General features: G+C 46.9%; 2 pseudogenes; one reads left to right on the forward strand and one right to left on the reverse strand.

Annotated features, from left to right (window-relative positions):
• On the forward strand, nt 1–989 carry LOC119468488 (annotated as a pseudogene).
• A 4,710-nt stretch (nt 990–5,699) lies between these two features.
• Nucleotides 5,700–12,589, reverse strand: LOC108290581 (annotated as a pseudogene).
• Between the last annotated feature and the right edge of the window lie 6,025 nt (nt 12,590–18,614).

Genomic DNA, 18,614 nt, shown 5'->3' on the forward strand with positions numbered 1-18,614 from the left:
GATATTCATATAGAGATGGAGGATGAATTTGTCCTCATCAAGAAGGATGCGGGTGAAGCTGACATGAACCAGGTAGAGCTGGAGTCTCGCCTGGAAGAGCTGACAGATGAGATCAGCTTCCTCCAGCAACTGTGCGAACAGGAGATCCAGGAGCTGCAGTCCCTGTTGTCAGACACATCTGTGGTGCTGTCCATGGACAATATCTGCTCCTTGGACATGGACAGCACCATCACTGAGGTCAAGGACCAGAAAGAGATTGCCAACAGAAGGTGGGCTGTTGCTGAGAGCCTGCACCAGATCAAGTAGGAGGAGCGGCAGGCTCTGGCTGGAAGGCACCGGACTACCTGTGTCACACAAAGACAGAGATCTCAGACATGACCTGGAACCTCAGCGGGCTCCAGGCTGAGACTGAGGGCCTCAAAAGCCAGTGGGCCCTCCTGCAGGGTATCATTTCGGATGCTGGGAAGTGTGGGGAGCTGGCCATTAAGGAAGCCAAGCTGTCCGTGCTGGAGGCCAATCAGCAGTGGGTGAAGCAGGACATGGCCCAGCAGCTGTGCCACTACCAGGAGATAATGAACATCAAGCAGACCCTGGACATTGAGATCACCACTTACAGGAAGCTGCTGCAGGGCAAGGAGAGCTGGCTGGAATCTGAGATATGGAAAGTGAGTAACCATAGGAACACCACCAGTGGCTACTCAGGTGAGCTGAGCTTGGCCTACAGGGGCCTCACAAGCCCTGGCCTCAGCTACAGCCTGGGCTCCAGCGTTGGCTCTGGTGATGGCTCCAGCTCCTTCAGCTGCACCAGGGCCATTGTTATGAGGAAAATTGAGACCCGTGGTAGAAAGCTGGTGTCCAAGCTCTCAAATGTCCTAACCAAGTGAACTGGCACAGCAGCCCCTCCCAGCCTACCCCCTCCTCTGACTGCCCCACAGCCTGCGGGGGAAGCCGCTGTACAGGGGAGCATAAGGAACAGGAGACGCACCTGAGGCTCAGCCCTCACCCTCAGCCACCTGTGGCGGCAGTTTACTGCCTGGGGTACTAACATTTGCACGTCTTCAGCTACGACATAATTGTTTTCCTTTTCTTTTTTCTTTTTTTCAAAATAAAGACACAGTTAGCTCTGCCAACTGTCAAAAAATAAAATAAAATCTTTCCTCGAAGGTCACATTTGCAACAAGGCCCACATTGACCACATCGTACAACAGCCACCTCCCTGTCCCCACAGCCCACACTCTGGATCACCCCCCACAGCACTTGCCAACTTCTAACACGAGCATTTTCCTTCCTTACTCTGCTTATGGTGTATCTTGCATCTGCCTCTTCTCTCTGAAACATATGCACCACAAGGCCAGAAATTAATCTGTTTTTAATTTAAATATATTTTCCAAATGCAAAAACAGTCATTTACCTAGCAGACAACAAATGTCAGCTCAATGAAAGATCACCATAGAGCACCTCCCTATTCTAAAGGCAATATCTTTATTAATGTAGCCTCAGGCCAAATGCTGTTTTGTGGCAGCTACAACACAGCATCCTCTCACACTGACATCAGTGCCACCAGTGCTTTTGTCACCAGTGCTGCCTGTGTGCCCCCCCTCCCCTCATCCCTCCTTGCACACCAACCCTCCTGCACATGGCAGCACACGATCATATGTCTCTCTTCAGGAAAGATAATCCTAGGACAGTAGTTAGATGTGCCTGAGAAGCCTCAAAAATTTGTTGCCTGGATTAATGTCCAAGGTGAGGTTATCATCCCAGGACAGCAGGTGGTGACGTATATTGTCCCAGTCCTAGGGGTGAAGTGTAGAATTATAATTGACAGGAGTGATGCAAAAATCAGATGTGTTCCAGTCACACTGTAACAGCGCGATGTTCAAGGTTTAAATCCCTGTCACCCAGCCAAATGACACTTTGACGAAGGTCAGTAATTTGATGAGCCAATTGTTGATCAATCTGGGACTGGGAATTCCAGAGAGCAGTGGAATTCTTTTGCCAACTTCAACAAAGTGAGCTGTCTGAATGGAGTTGTGTATGGCCATGCCAGCAGTCACAGCTGAGACAATGACAGCAATCAGCCCAATAACTGCTGCTATCAATGTAAAAATAAAGCAATGGGTGTGATGTAAAATGTCCTTGAGGATTTGAGTTACAATGTGCATAGAGGGAGAGGACTCCCATGGACGATGCAATGCAACAGGAATCCAAACTCCCTCCCTAGCCCTGACCAGCAGTACATTAGCGTTAACAGAAAAGGTAGCATCTAGACAAGAAAACAATTTGCAATTGTTACAATCGATAGAGTTGGTGACAAAGGAAACAGAAAAGTTGCCAGTCAGTAACATATGAGGAGGCTTAACACAACTGCGAATAGGTGTTATGTATTTGGGAGTAAAGTGTAGATGGTGTAGAGTGTCACCAGACTGTGACCGTTAAGAGTCCATGAAAACATTTCAAAAGTGAAGTCCACTGAGAGCAGCAGCCAGCTTCCACAGTTCAGGATATTCTGGTCCAACAGGCGGGTGAATCATCTTAGGATGTGGTGCAACGATGCCAGCGTGAGACCATCTGTAGGGGAGTGGTGAGGTCCATAGGCGAGGAACGGGATGCAGAACTTGAGGCAGCGCTGAGCGTGTTGTGTCCTCCGTGAAGAGGTGAGGATATTTTGGACAGTGTGGGTGTTGTGCAGTGCAGTTATGCCAATATAAACCTTTGGGAGCCCAGTCAACAATGACAGCATTATCAGGGGGGCCCAGTGTGGTCCCAACGGGTGCATTGCAGTGGTCCCAGTGAACACTCTTAATATGGAGCAGATCTTCTGTAGGATGTTGGGAGCAAGCAGGTAGCCGTTTTGTTGTTGTTGTTATGACAGACAAGCAAAGGCTACAATAGGAGTGGGGCTGATAGGCGAAGAGAAAATGAAATAAACATATACTGGGTCTGGAAAGAAGCATTACAATCCACATCCATGCCTGGGGACCAATAGGGAGACAGCTGGGAGTGAGCCCAAGGCAAAGAGGAGGAAATTTAAATCCATTAGAGGCATTATAATGGGTGTCTTCTTTGTTTTGATGAACAGGTAGGCGGTTGTCATTAGGGACAGGCAGGAAAGCACTACTGTTAGTATAGATTTCTATGGAAGAGTCCATCCAAAAAACAGAGCTTACCGGCGGGGGTGGGGGGGGGAAGGTATATATGCCCAGTAGGAAAAATTACCAGAGTCAGGAAATACAGAAGCAGTGGATCCCATCGGAAGGAAAAGTATAACAAAAGCAGCAGTGAGAGTATGGCTGGGAGTAGGTGGAATATTGCACCGTTCTGTAATATGACAAGCCATATTCACAAGTTGATAAATTTGAGTAAAAGTGAAAGGTGTATGAAGTGGGCTTTGATTAGCAGGATGGTGAGGAGAATGGGGAGATGGGGGGGAGGGGGAGGAGGATGGGGGAAACTGCTGTGGTGGTGAGAAGCATGGCAGCCAGAAGAGTTGTGATTAGGGAGATGGACGATATGGTCATCCAGTAGTTGGTCCATCGGATTTGGGGCTCTCCTGTGATTTCCGCGGGGACGGCAGTGGGAGCTCATGTTGTTCCTCAGGGATGAGCTTAAGATGCCATGATGGAATGCAAACAGGATCAGGAGAGTTATCTGTGGAAATACAAGCAAATCCTCAGCCCATAGTTATCAGAGTAACTGACATCCATTTTGCAGTGGATGGGTCTTTCCACCACACTTGTTTCCCTTTACAGGGTTATGCTGAACTGCTGTAAAATGTTGTTCCACAGCCGTGTAGGGTTGAGACCTGCTAAGGTTAAGAAAGTTTGAAATGAACAACGCTAGATCCAATCTGACCTGGGGAGTAAAACAATCACTGTCATCTAGTTTTTGTTATTTATTTAACTGTTCCTTGAGGGTCCTGTTAGCCCTTTCTACCAGGGCCTGTCCTTGTGAATTATAAGGAATGCCGGTGGTGTGTTGAATATTCCATTCCTCCAGAAAACGTTGAAATGACGTCCTGGCATATCATGGTCCATTATCAGTTTTTAGTTTTGCAGGTATGCCCATCACAGCGAAGCATGAGAGCATATGTCTTTTAATCTGGGCAGCTTATTCCCCTGTTAGGCAGGTAGCCCATATGAAATGGGGAAATGTGTCTATAGAGACATGAACCAAAGAAACTTTTCCAAAGGCAGGATAGTGGGTCACATCCATTTGCCATAGGGCATTGGGAGTGAGATCTCTAGGGTTGTACCAGCTGCTTGTGGAGACAACCTGGCAGGAGGGACAATGGCGGACGATCCCCTTTGCCTGTTTCCATGTAATATCATACCTGTCCTTAGGACCTGAAGCATTAACGTGAGTTAATTCATGAAAGTTGCGGGCTTCCTGTAGAGCGGTTGTTACAAGGGTGTCTGCTCGGGAATTAGCTGTGGTTAACGGGCCAGGCAAAGAGGTATGAGCTCTAATGTGTGTAATATAATAGGGAGAGGTCCTAGACCGTACAACTGTTCGTAAGCGTAGAACAGTGAGCGAAGCAAATCATCAGATGAAATTTGACAAAGGCAGTTTCTGTGTTACTAGTAACATGAACTGCATAAGCAGAATCCGAAACAATGTTTAAAGGACCTGGAAAATCTTCCAAGGCTGCAATTAGTTCTGCTCACTGAACCAAAACAGCTGGGGTATGCAAGACCGTTTCCTTGGGGCCAGTGTATGCAGCCTTGCCATTAGAGGAAGCATCAGTAAAAACAGTCACCGCTCCCTCTAGGGGGGCATTTTGGGTAACTTTTGGCAATATCCAAGAAGTTAGGTGAAGAAACTGGAAAAGTTTAACATTGGGGTAATGGTTGTCAATGACACCCGGGAATCCTGCCAGATTAAGCTTCCAGGAGGTGGAATGAATAAAAGCCTGGCTAACTTGTTCTTGTGAGAGGCGGCAACCAACCTGTGTGCTTCTAAGCCTGTCAGACATAATAGCCTATTACGAGCCAGCCCTATTAAGGTAGAAAGTTGATCCAAATATACTGACAGTGTTCAGCAGCATGAGGCAGGAAGCACCGTTCAGTAAGGCTATCATTTTGTGTAATTACCCCTGTAGGGGAGTGAGGGGTAGCAAAAATCAAAATAGTGAAAGGTAAAGAGGATTGAATCCTAAAAACCTGAGCCTCTCAGATTCTTTTTTTCTACAAAAGGTAGTTTTTGTTCAGCTTCCGGAGACAGGCTGCGTTTGCTGTGTAGCTTAGGATCTCCTCTCAGGGTGGGGAAAATGTTAGAAAGAGCATAGGTAGGAATCCCTAATACTGGACTAATCCAATTTATATCTTCGAGGAGTTTTTGGAAGTCATTCAAAGTTTTTAACCCATCTCTCCGCAGTTCCACCAGCTGTGGCTTAACTGTTCGCTCATCAAGCCGCATTCCTAAATACTGATAAGGGGTGGACAGTTGGATATTCTCCCTGGAGATAGTCAGGCCAGCTGCTGTAATGACCTCCCTGAGCATAGAGAACACTGAAACAAGAGTCTCACGTGTAGGAGCTGCACACAGAATATCGTCCATGTAGTGGATCAAATAGCATTGGGGAAACTGAGTTCTAAATGGGAACAGCGTTTTCCCCACATAGAACTGACAAATTGTGGGGCTGTTAATCATGCCTTGTGGCAAGATCTTCCATTGGAATCTCATTGCTGGGGCAACATTGTTCATGGAGGGCGCCCTGAAAGCAAATTTATAACAGTCTTGGGGGAGACCTCAGAGGTTGATGTATGGCTGGCGCTGGGCAGCTGCTTGGGGCTGTAACAGCTGCTGTGGCAGTTCTGCTTCATCTGCCGCTGGTGCATCAGAATTAGGAGCTTGAGTGTGTTGTAACAGTGCTGCAGGGAGAGCCGGGGGTATTAGTCTGATTATCAGCCATTGGCAATACCTGTGTCCCCTGAGTAGGAGGGTGTACTATGATCGGGAATTGCCAAGTTTGTCCTGAGCCCAAGGAAGCTTGGGGCATCATAGTTAAATTTTGGGCTAGAACTCTTGATCCTATGTTAGAGGGGAGATTGCCCACGATTAAGGGAACCATGTTACTAACACCTGTTACCATGGGAGGATTCCCCATTGTAGTAGGAGAAACACCTCCTTCCTGTTCTTCAGGCATCTGAGGAGCCACTCCACACGCTCGCCCTCCAGGTAGTCCCTTACCTGCTCTGAATATTTGTCTGCCTCCCACGTGCGCTGGGTCATCTGAGCCGCCGTGTCCGTGGCGGTCCAGGAGCGCAGGTCCTCATTCAGGATGACATAGTCCTTGCCATAGAACACGAACTGTTCATACCCGTCGAGGAGGTGCCCGTCTAGCCCCAGGTCGCAGCCAATCATCCTCTGGAAGGTGTGAGACCCTGGCCTTGCCCCCACAGTCAGCCCTGCCCACTGAGCCCCGGCCCCTCCCCCTCCCCGACCAACCCTTGGGGATTTTGGCCTAAACTAAAAATGAAACTCGGTAAAGGCGCCTGGGGCTCTCCTGGGTGGAGGGTCTGGGCGGGTCCCGCAGTCTCAGGGTGGATCTCGGACCAGAGACTCGGTAGGACCGGGGCCATCCGTAGCGGGTGGGTAGGGAGCGTGATCTGCACCCCAGGCCGGGGTCACTCACCGGCCTCGCTCTGGTTGTAGCGGCCGTGCAGGGTCCGCAGGTTCACTCGGAAAGTCTGTGTTGGGCCTTCATTCCCCGTCTCCTCCTCCCGATACTCCGGCCCCGCCTGCTCCACCCACGGCGCCCGCGGCTCCATCCTGTGACTCGCGGCGTGGCTGTCGAACCGCAGGAGCTGCTTGTCCCCCAGGTAACCCACCGCGATGAAGCGGGGCTCCCCGCAGCCGGGGGGGACACGGAGGTGCTGTAATGCCTCACGGAGTGGGAGCCTGGGGGCGAGGGGGAGTTGAGACCCTCCGACCCTCCTCTCTCGCGGCTACCAGCAACCTGAAACCTAGCGGGCCTCTCGCTCCTCCTCCCAGAGGCAAAGGACGTTTCCCTCCCGACCCCGCACTCACTCATCCAGGTCTTGGTCAGAGCCAGGACCCCGAGAGCAGCAGGAGGAGGATTCGGGGGGCCCTGACCCCATCCTCGATGTCTGGAGAGAATCTGAGTCCCGGTGAGTCCGCGGGGACTTTAGAACCAGGACCACAGCGACGCTGATTGGCTTCTCTAGAAACGCGGCACCCAATGGGAATGGGAAGTGGCGACGCGTCATGAGTATCCAGGAAGAAGGACCTCACATATGTGGAGAGAGGCCGAAGGGAATCCGCAGGGATGTGGGGAATCCCCAATGCTGCACCTCCCCAATGCAGACACCCCCTGAGAGCCACGCCTGGGGCCCTGGGACTTCGCCCAGACCCCGCTCCTCCTGCACGAAATGCTCTGTCTCAATATCTCCCTGAGTCTTTGACCAGCGGCTAAGAAACCAAGGAGAAACCCTGGGTATGGACCTAGTCCCATCCCCTTCACTTTTCATTCTGGAATCCCTGTCCGTGAAGTGGACTTTCTACCTCCCCCCCATACGTGGACTCCCCTGGGCTCTTTTAGAAGAAAACTCACCCCAGGGAGCCTGGTGCCAGAGAGTGAGCTTGCCCTGGGAATGGAGGTGTAGCGACAGGGTTTTTTGTTTGTTGGTTTGTTTTTGTTTTTAATCTGGAAAAGTAGTGCCTGAGCGCATGAGATAAAATAGAGACCAGCTTCCTTTGTATTTGCTGCAGTGAGTAGTAGAATTTTGGTAACTCCTGAATAATAAGGAATCTTATGTGTAAAAAAGGTTACTTTGGCCCGTTGATATATAAATGTGTCTAAATGTATTACAACTGACAACTCGCAGAGCTCCTAAGTTTTGCTTTCCCAGACTATGTATCTGTGACTCTTGTTGCAGTTTAAAATTACCTTCATTCCATAGACCTGAGTTTCTGTGTGAGTCCAGGACATCTCCTCAGTACAAAGTAGCACACGGTGTTACCGTATGTTGCAACCAGGAGCCAGTACAGACTTCATTCACCTCACAGTTGCAAGTGTTCAATGCAGTCACAATGCCCCTCACCAGCGCTCATGCAGTGCCATTTTTTACAAAGTATTCACATCTAAGTGGTGTGTATATTTTATTGGAACAATTAATATTTTATTAAACTTAAAAATAAAACATATAAAGCAATTTGTTTTTAGGCATTCTCACGTATGGTGTTAAAGGCCAAATGTAAGGAACACCCTGCTATGCTCTCTAGATGGATATACTAAAACTCTGTAAAACGATATGTTTAAACCTAAGAATTCTGCTGCTTCTGAATTCCTTCCCTCTGCTCCTCCTCGCCCCCTGCTTCTCCAGCCCTTCCCTCCATCCCTCTCATCCCTCAGGCCCTCCTCTCCCCTTTGCAGTCCCCACCACCATGTCACTCCTGAATTGTGGCTCTAGTACTCTCCCATTATCCACTACGTGACAGTTCTCTCCACGGTGGTCTTACTAATGTGAATCAGAGTGTGTCATTTTTCCACCTAAAACACTTCAGTGGCTCTACCTCAGTCTTGTGAAGTTTCTAGAATGCCAGGCAGGTGAGCATATGAGGGCATACCTGGTTCAGTTTAGGGCCTAAATTTTTGTTGACTGGTTGAATGAAACATGATTGTATTAAAATTTAATTGTATCACAGAAAATTATAAAATGAAAAATACCAGAGAAAGGAAATATTTTATTTTAAGCGTGTAGGGTGCATTTCAATTGCTAAATTCATTCCATGTGTCTGTTGAGCCTGTGTATGAATTTTATATGACTGCATAACAAACTACCACAAACATTGACTTTAAGCAACACACATTTATTGTATTTATCTATTCATTTGTAGAGACAGACTCTCCCTTTGTCATTTAAAGTGAAGTGCAATTGTGTGATCATTGTTCCCTGCAGCCTCAAACTTCTGCCTCAAGTGGTCCCCCTGCCTCAGTCTCTAGACTAGATAGAACTACAGGGAAGCGCCACCACTCCCAATTAAATTAAAAAAAAATTCTTTTTTGTAGAGAGGAGGGTCTCCCAAATTGCCCAGGCTAGTCTGAAATTCCTGTTTGCAAGTCATCCTCCTCCGTCATTCCCACAAACCTTAGGGTTACAGGTGTGAGCTACCACACCTGACCAAACAACGCTTATTTATCTATTTACTCTTTCTAAGTCAGAAATCTGGGCATGAATGGAGGGTTCCCTGTTTAGCGCTTCCCAAAGCTGTGTTTTCATTTTGAGGGCCTCCTTCAGGCTTATGCAGAGGCGACAGAATTCAGTTTCTGGCAGTTGTAGGACTGAGGTCCCTGTTCCTTGCCTGCTGTCAAGGTAGAGAGAGGCTTCTATCAATTCCTGGTGCCCACCAGCATTCTTTGCCACACAGTGGAGGAAACCCCTCACGCTGAATCCCTCTCATACTATGAATCTCTATGCTCAGAGGGAATCCAGTCCTTTCAAGGGCTCACCAGATGAGGATGGCCCGACCCAGTAGAGTCCCTGTCTTAAAGTCAACTGATTTAGGATCTCAATTATATATGTAAAAATCCCCTCAAGGCAGCACTTACATTACTGTTGGTTGAATAACTGGGGCAGGTGAATAAGCAGGGGCACACGTCTATCATGGGGCAATGATAGAATCAGCCTAGCATGGCCTGGGTCTTTCTTTTGACTTTAATTGGGACACACTTGGAAATTGAATTTCAAGTAAAGCAATGATTGTGAATGATAATAAAAATACATCGTATTTAGCCCTGGAAATTCTACTTGCCTCTTAAAACCAAATGTCATATATAACATAATTAATTTAGGCTGGATGTAGTGGCTCATGCCTGTAATTCTAGCACTTTCAGAGACAGAGTCAGGAAAAGAGCTGGATTTCAAGAGTTCAAGATCAGCCTAGGCAGCATGGCAAAACGTTTGTCTCTACCAAAAGTATAAAAATTTTAGCCAGGCATGGTAGTGTATGTCTGTACTGCCAACTACTCAGACAGCTGAGGTGGGAAGATCACCTGAGCCCAGAAGGTAGAGGCTGCAGTGAGCTGTCATAGTAGACTGTCACAGAATTCTAGTCTGAGTGACAGAGTAAGACCCTGTCTCAATAATAATGATGATGATAATAATACTAATAAATTTAGAGCAAATGAAAATTAAAGTGCAATAATTCATCCTCTCTTATGAAGCTGTAATAATTTTTTACTGCTACATAATAAATTACTGAAACCTCACAGCTGAAAGCAACAAATATTTATTACCTTCCTAATATCCATGAGAGAATTTCCTGGATTCTGGAAATCCAGGAGAGGTTTCCCTGAGTGCTTCTGGCTCAGGGACTCTCACAAGGTTGCAGTCCAGTTGTCAGACAGCGCTGCATCATCTGAGGGCTCAACTGGGGCTGGGGATTTGCATGAAAAATGGCTCTTACACACGGCTATTGGAAAAGGCCTCAGTTCCTTGTTGTCTGGTTCCAGGATGACTCAGTTCCTAGCCACGTGTACCTTTTCACCAGTCTGCTTATGGCACAGCAGCTGACTTCCCCCAGAGTTCATGATCCCAGAGACAGAGAGAGCAAAGGTGAAAGCTACAGTGAGTTTTTTGTTGTACATCAAGAATCATAAAGTGTTATATTAACGTTACTCTATCAGATAGAAGTGAATCATTAAGTACAGGCCACATGGACATTCTTGTACAGAGATTCTAGGACATACTCTTCATTTCTCTTGAGTAAATACCCAGGAATGGAAATGCTAGCCATGGAGCACTCATCTGTTTAACTTTATGACATGATACAAAATTGGTTTTCAGAGTAGTTGCTTTATATTCCTATAGACAATAGATGAGAGCACCGTTCTGCATCCTTGCCAACATATAGTTATTAATAGTTTTAATTTTAGCCATACTAATAGATGTTTAGTGGTTTCTCACTATGGTTTTATTGAGCATTTTTCTCTGAAGACTATTGGCCATTCATATATCTTCTTTTGTTATGCTTCAGAAGATTCCTCTAAAGATTATGGAAGGAGCCAAATAAATGTGACTTCTCTTTCTCTAAGTGCTGGATCTCAAACAGAACGTTCAGAACCAAACCACACCTCCCAGTCTGGCCCACCCCCCGCCCCCACATTTACCCCTTGGAGTCCCCACTCCTTCATCCCTCTTTTGTTTTCTATCCACTTCATTCTGTCTTCACTCACACTCCTCCAGGAAATCTGTTACTGTGGAGGTCACTAACGTGCTCAGTGTTACCATCTCTCCATCTGTCTTTACCTCTCTGGAGCTTTCCTCATATTCAATAACTCCTTTTATATTTTGTTCAATTCCTGTGGATTTACTTCACAAAGTATATTTTGAAGTAACCTAGTTGGAAGAAAGAGTAGAGAATTATAAGAAATGTTTGTGAAGCCACCACCCAGGTTTGTCAATTTGTGACATTTTAATATTATTGGCTATATGTAGCATACAAAAAAATCATAGCAATATATGTAGATAGCCCTGATTTTCCACAGTTCTGATATGCCTGTGTTTCATCCAATATTGTGCTGAGCAAAGCAAGAACTACTGGTGGATGTGTGTGTCAAATTTGCTGCATGCCTTTATATTTTTAATAAGTTTTAGACAATCTTTTTGTTTAACATGTTTTTAGACTTTTTTTTGACATAGCGTCTTGCTCTGTCACCAAGGCTGGAGTGCGGTGGCGCTGTCTCCACTTACTGCAGCCCTGACCTTTCAGGCTTAAGCAATCCTTCCATCTCAGCCTCCCAAGTAGCTGGGACTGTAGGTGAGCACCACCATGACCAGCTAATTTTTGAATTTTTTGTAGAGGTGGGTTTTGTCATGTTTCTCAGGCTGGTCTCAAACTCCTGGGCTTGTGCAATCCATCCACTTTGGCCCCCCAGAGTACTAGGATTACAAGTGTAAGCCACCGCTCCTGGCCTTGCATTTAGACTTTGTATAAACTGTTTCTTGCTGATTTTATCATTTGTTTGCTTGCAGATAACATGGTCTATAAGATGAATCCATGTTGATACAAATAGTTTATTTGATTTCATTGCTGGATAGTATTGAATGGGAGAAATCTGCTACAATTTATCTCTTCCCTCTTCACTGACCTTTTGGTTGCCTCTACTACAGACATTGTTGCAATGAACATGCTGGGACATTGCTTTCTGGTCCCAGGAATATGTGAGCTCCCCTAGAATATGCATGTAGGAGTGGAATCACTCCACGCTTCCCACATGATGCTACATGATGTTCAATTGTTCCCTGAAAGAAATAATCCAAATACCTATCAGGAGGGGCTAGTTAAAAAGCAATGCAGTCAAAAAAAGTAATCTCTATTAAAAGAAATTTTTGCATATCTATACAGTGGAGTACCACAAAAATTTAAAACAAATAAAGAAAGATGTAGTGAAGCTCTTGATATTGCTTCGTCGGATAGTTTCCATGATACAATGTGAAGGATAGAAGTAAGGTGCAGAAAAGCATATGTAGTTTGCTAAAATTTGTGTGAAAATGTAGAAGAAATATATACGTGTATGTTTATATTTGCTTGCATATGCATAAAATGTCTTTGAAAGAATAAGCAGGATAGTGATATCAGTGGCTGCCCGTCAGAGGTGGGGTGGGTTGAGAGACTTTTAACCTTTTGAATTTTGAGCCAAGTCAAAACAAAATAAAAGACAATTCCAAAGGAGACAAAACAAACAAAGCCAAATGCCTCAAATGAAAAACTTTAAAAAACTCTAATAGAAATAATTCTTTTACCTTCCTTAAGATAAAAAGTTCTAAACATTATATCACCGCTTAAGGATGTTTACTAGCACTTTAACTCAGTAAGCTGTTTTCTTTTTAATTGCACTATCTCTCTTTACATGTCTGACTTTCATTCACTAAAAGGCAAAATGACAGCATGATTAATTAACAAATGCAGTTGGTTGGGTGAAGGAAATTTTGGCCAAATCTTGGTGTAAATGATGAAGCCCGATCTACAAGGGATTCTAGGGGGTCCAGCATGACAATTGTGGCTTCAGTGGGCTCAGAACGCCCTCTACTGTCCATGTGCTCTCAAGGATGTGATACTGTACTTAGAAAAGAGAACACTGATAATTCTTCTGAAGGGCACATAATTGACTCCATTTGGCAAATTTTCAAGGTCCTCATTACCAGCACATTCTAAGTCCTTGTCATACTAGATCAGCATGTATTTGGATCAGAAGTTACCACTGAGAGCTCCTAGGGTCACATCCCAGGCTGAAACAGCCAAAGGCAGTAGCACAAGCCTGGTCAGTGTGTGAGGGGTGGGAAGGACTGAGGGTGTGGGGGCCAGTTGTGGAGTGGCAGGAGCCCCAGGTGCTGTGTGAAGTCAAGCCTCTGGATGGCCTCTTGCCTCACATTCAGTCCCTTCCTGGGTGTCTGTCATTCCCAGGATGCCAAGGAAATCAAATGCTGCAGCGTTGGGGTGGGGAGCTCTCCAGGATGGGCCAGGCATGAACTCATTGATACTACACCTCTGCTTCCCAGCCCTCTTCTCATACTAGAAATCAAACTAGATTGCCTTAGGGTGGTGGTTCTCAAAGTGGGGTCCTGGTACAAGCAGCATTGGAATTACCCGGGAGCTTGTTAGAAATGCGGTTTTCAAGTTCTGCCCCAGACCTACTGAATGAGAAATTTTAACAAGCCTCTTAGAAGAATTCTGCTTTTCAAATCATAACCGCCCCCATCCCCGACCCCTCAAAACTCAATACTGAGCAGCTGTGACTTCTGGATCGTCAGATGTGGGACACATTTCCTTGCCAGGAAGCACCTGGCTCCTCAGTCAGCTTCGTCTAAGTCCTGGCCTGGCCCAGGGAAAGAAATTCATGTCTTGGATTCTGAGCAATGCTCTCCTGTTCTGGTCGCCTGCCTTGGCTGGCAGCCTGTAGTGGGCAGTTACAGCTGGCACAGGGCACTGCCCGCCCAACAACTCAGAACTCAGAACACTCTGGTCTCAGAAGTCTGAGCTACTGGGGCTCAAGTGTGGCTCCAGTCACTGGCAGTGGACCCATTCCTAAGAACTGTCCAGGCTTGAATCCTTCCCTCAACTACAGAAATGCAAATCCAACACTGACCTCATGGAGAGGTTCAGAAGATTAAGGAGGAGAAACATGAAAAGTACCTGGTGGACACTGGGGATACCAGTGTGGGCTGGGTGACAATGCTAAGGCTCAGGAAAGCTAGGGGAGAGGGGGAGGTGCCCCCTCCTGGGTCCGTCTCCCCCAGGCCCTGTGAGGGCAGTGGCGGTTCTCTCCAGGCCCTGGTCTGGCCCCACCCCAGCGTGTCTCCAGGTTTCTCTCAGCCCTGGTTCCTTTTAGCCCTGCAGTCACGGTGGGCAACACTGCGATGCACCCTGCCCTGTGTCACAGTGTTGCCCACTCAGGCTCACATTGCCCCTGGACCACTTGCCAGCTGAGAGATGTGGCCACATTTTGTGCCTTCTGCACCTCAGCCTCGCTTTCAAGTGCAGGTGACGATGGTGCCCACACAGAGCAAATGATATCTCCTCTCTTCATCCAGCCTAATTATCCAGTTTTCCAACCCTCAATGGGCAAGGAAGAGTGTGGTTTCCTCCAGAAGGCGTGATGTCAGCATTCATGGGGCAACCAACAGGGAAAGACACTTGAAAACAGAACAAGCAGGGAAGCCCAGGTACCCAGTGAGGGTGGGAACCCTGCAGCTTTGGCCGCCTTTAAGCACATTAGAGAGATTATCATTACTAACAACTTAGCCAGAAAGCTTTATTAGCTATTTTCAAAAAGCATAAAATTGTGTAATATATATATGGTAATATATGTATATTGAGACATTGTTTTTCTCTTGTCGCCCAGGCTGGAGTGCAATGGCACTATCTCAGCTCACTGTAACCTCCGCCTCCTGGGGTCAAGTGATTCTTCTGCCTCAGCCTCCTGAGTAGCTGGGATTACAGGTATGCACTACCATGCCCGGCTAATTTTGTATTTTTAATGGAAATGGGATTTCTCCATGTTAATTGTGGATAACCCCCCATATAAGCACTGAGGAAGGAGAGCTAAGCAGAATCCTGGCACAATTAGTGCCTGAAGAATATCTCAGCTTATAGTGTTACTACTCAGTTATTTCCTTTTATATAATCCTTTATATATAATCATATGTTAGCTCATAGAATGAGTGCCTAAAGAATATCTTACCAGTCAGTTATTTCCCTATATATATACATAACTATATCTTAGTTCATAATCGGAGGAATGCCTAGAGCAGACACGGTACAGAGGATGAATCAAGAAATAAACAGCTTATAGTCAGAGGAATGTCTACAGCAGACCTGGTACAGAGCATGATTTAAGGGAAAAACAGTTACACCAGGACAAGAACCCATGGCCCAGGCAGCAGCGTTCAGTATCGTAAAGATACCCACTATATGGCAGGCTTGGTGCAAGGGCCACTCATCCTGACAAAGGAGTTGTAGGACCTTGCTCCAGTTCTTGTGGAAGGCTGCCCTCAGACCAGCAATCCCTCGAGCATCCCAGGGCTCCAAACCCCTCCTGACAATCACGCCTTGGTGACTGTGAACTTTATCAGCTCTTGTTACTGTGCTGGCTCAAAAGCATCCTCCTCTAGAATTCATTGGAAGCTCCCAGCAGGTGGCGGTAGACCCTGACAGCTCTGTCACTGCTGTTTGACTTAAAGCATCCCCCTATAGATATTCTTGAAGTAGCATGCCCATAGATAAGAGATATTGCACACTGCACCCTCTTCACCACGCACAGCCCACCTCCATGCCTTGGTGACCTAATGGGGGTGGATCCCTTACTGCACATGGCCCACCTCCTTGCCTCAGTGACCTAATGGGGATGGACCCTTTGCTGTGCACTGTCCACCTCCTAGCCTAGGTCACCTAATGGGGGTGGACCTCTTGTTTATTGCTCATGACCCTGTCACTAACCTTAAAGATGACTTCACTCACCATCCTGCCCTCTAACCTATACCTAATAAATACACACGCTTCTGGACATTTGGGGCCTTGTCTGTCTCTGCTGAGTTCAGCCCCCTGAGTTCAGCTGTGCTTTCTTTGTACTTCTGTGTCCTGTCTCTTTATTTCTCAGATCCTGCTCCTCAGCACAGCATAACGGACACTGCACAACCCTGTGAGGCCCTTAGCCCTACAGTTAGTCAGGCTGGTCTCAAACTCTAGACCTCAGATGAGTCTCCCACCTTGGCCTCCCAAAGTGTTGTGATTATAGGCATGAACCACCTGGCTTAATATAATACTTTTTAAAATTACCATCAAAACAAAACTCTGGGCATTGCAACTTCCAGTGAGCAACTGGGACAGATGAAATCATCAGGAAGGCAGGTCCTGCCATGCCCCAACATGCCAGTGCCCCAAATGGTGGCAGCCTCGCCAGAAGCACCTTGTACCTCACCTGCACAGGCCCAGGGTCCCAGCTCCCCATACACCTTCTCCTGCTTTTCCTTTTTTTTTGATAAACTACCTGCATAAAGGAAAAACCACTCTGAGAACTAGAAACATCTCAACGAGGAACCCACAGTTGCCAGAGGGTAGAAGGCCCTGTTGATTCTCATTGAAAAGCTTGGGTATTTATTTCTGTGAAAGTCTCTCCTTTTACTTTGGGTTGCTGACTCCTGCGTCCATCTCAACCTGGGCATCGTATCACTACCTTCAAGAGGAGAAAAACTAAGTAGTGCTTTGCAAAGGGACAGCAGCATTTTTCATTTCTGACAGCGTCAGGAGCACGGCCATGCAGATGAGCAGGTGGGGGACACAGGTCAGGCCCTAGAACTGCTCTCCTCTGTACATTCTTGAGTATTTTTAAAGAGTTTTGAAAATGCCACAGATACTGGCACCTGTGCGCCACCCCCATGGGGACCATTGCACAAGGCAGTGCCACTCATTCCCAGAACATCCTACCATGGGCTGCACTTAGTGACCCAAGGCCAAGCCGAGGAGGACACCAGCCACAGTGTACCATCAGTTCCTAGGGGCACGCTGCCGGCAGGGGCAAAGTTATCCCTAGCAACAAGATACAGAAAGAAAGGAAAAGGGAGGAAGTGTTGCCAGTGGGCTGGTTCCAGCTCTTGACTCTGCCACACAGAAGAATTTGAGAGGAAGCCCAAAGTAAAAGTAAGCAAGAGAGTTTATTGCAAAATGAAAGTACACTCTGACAGCTGATCAGAGCAGCCTGCTCAAAAGTGAGGCAGTACCGCTGGGCACAGTGGCGCATGCCAGTAGTCCCAGCTACTCGGGAGGCTCAGGTGGTAGGATCACTTGAGCCCAGGAGTTCTGGGCTGTAGTGCGCTATGCGGATCGGGTGTCTGCACTAAGTTCGGCATCAATATGTTGAGCTCCCTGGAGCAGGGGATCACCAGGCTGCCTACAGAGGGGTGAACCGGCCCAGGTCCGAAACGAGCAAATCAAAACTCCCGATGCTGATCAGTAGTGGGATTGCACCTGTGAATAGCCACTGCACTCCAGCCTGGGCAACATGGCGAGACCCTGTCTCTTAAAAAAAAACAAAAAGAAAAAAAAAAAGAGACACTACCTTTCCCTCATGGGAGTCTTACATGATTATTCATGAAGAGGTGGGAAGGGGTATTGTTTTAAGCATGTCTGTGGTCCCCTGGGCATGCGTGCACTGCGGTTGTACACTCTAGCACATACATCTCATGTCTCATTAGCATCTTAACTTCGCACTCAGGGATGTGTTTCTATTATTATAATGAGCATAGGTCAGCCCAAGGACACTAATCCTTGGGCTTTCTGTGCTTGCACAGATTTGGAGACTTTTCCCTTCTGCTCTTCCACCTCCTTGCTGCAGGATGTTCTAACCACAAGCTTAGGACATGGTGTGTGCACTGTGGAACAGCTTGTTCTCTCCATCGACCTGACAAGTCTCTTGTTTCCTTTTAAGGGAGGCTGTGAACACCCGATCTCACCTACCTCAGAAGGACAATGCAGCAGTAGCCACCATGACCAAGAAAGATGATTCCAGAAGTGCAGGACAAGTCCCCCAGATGCTGTGGCTGTGCAGTTACACACAAGAGGTGAGTCCAGCTGGCTCTCAGGGTGCGCACTACCTTCATCTGGAGGCCTGGAGGACATCAAGTCCTGAGAACGCCACATTCTAGAGGAGTAGAATGAACTGACAGATATACAGCAAAGCTCCGCATACTTTTCCTTTTCTCTGTGCCTGCCGTGTTCTTCATCAGTGACCTCTCTCTTTTCAGCTACTACTGTTGACTGGCTGGAAAAAATAGAACAATAGTAAAAATTGGAGACAAGCATAATGAAGACAAACGTTGGCTACTTCCAGTATTTTCTAGCTTTGGCTATGATTGCAGTTTTCCAATTCACCTCCTGAGGATGGATTCAGAGAAAGCTTCTATTACAAATGAAAACAAACATGCCAGAAGTATTGGCTCAAACCAACTTTGTCTTATTAAGCCACTTAGTGAACTAAAAGACCGCAGGCTAGGCTCAGTGGCTCATACAGCACCGGAACTTCAGATGTTAAAGAGAAACGACGATCTTAAAAGTAGCCACAGCAAGTGGGCTCGGAGGTGCTCACCGCTGCTGTC

Source organism: Cebus imitator, unplaced genomic scaffold, assembly GCF_001604975.1.
Source record: "Cebus imitator isolate Cc_AM_T3 unplaced genomic scaffold, Cebus_imitator-1.0 Scaffold440, whole genome shotgun sequence".
Classification (NCBI taxonomy): domain Eukaryota; kingdom Metazoa; phylum Chordata; class Mammalia; order Primates; family Cebidae; genus Cebus; species Cebus imitator.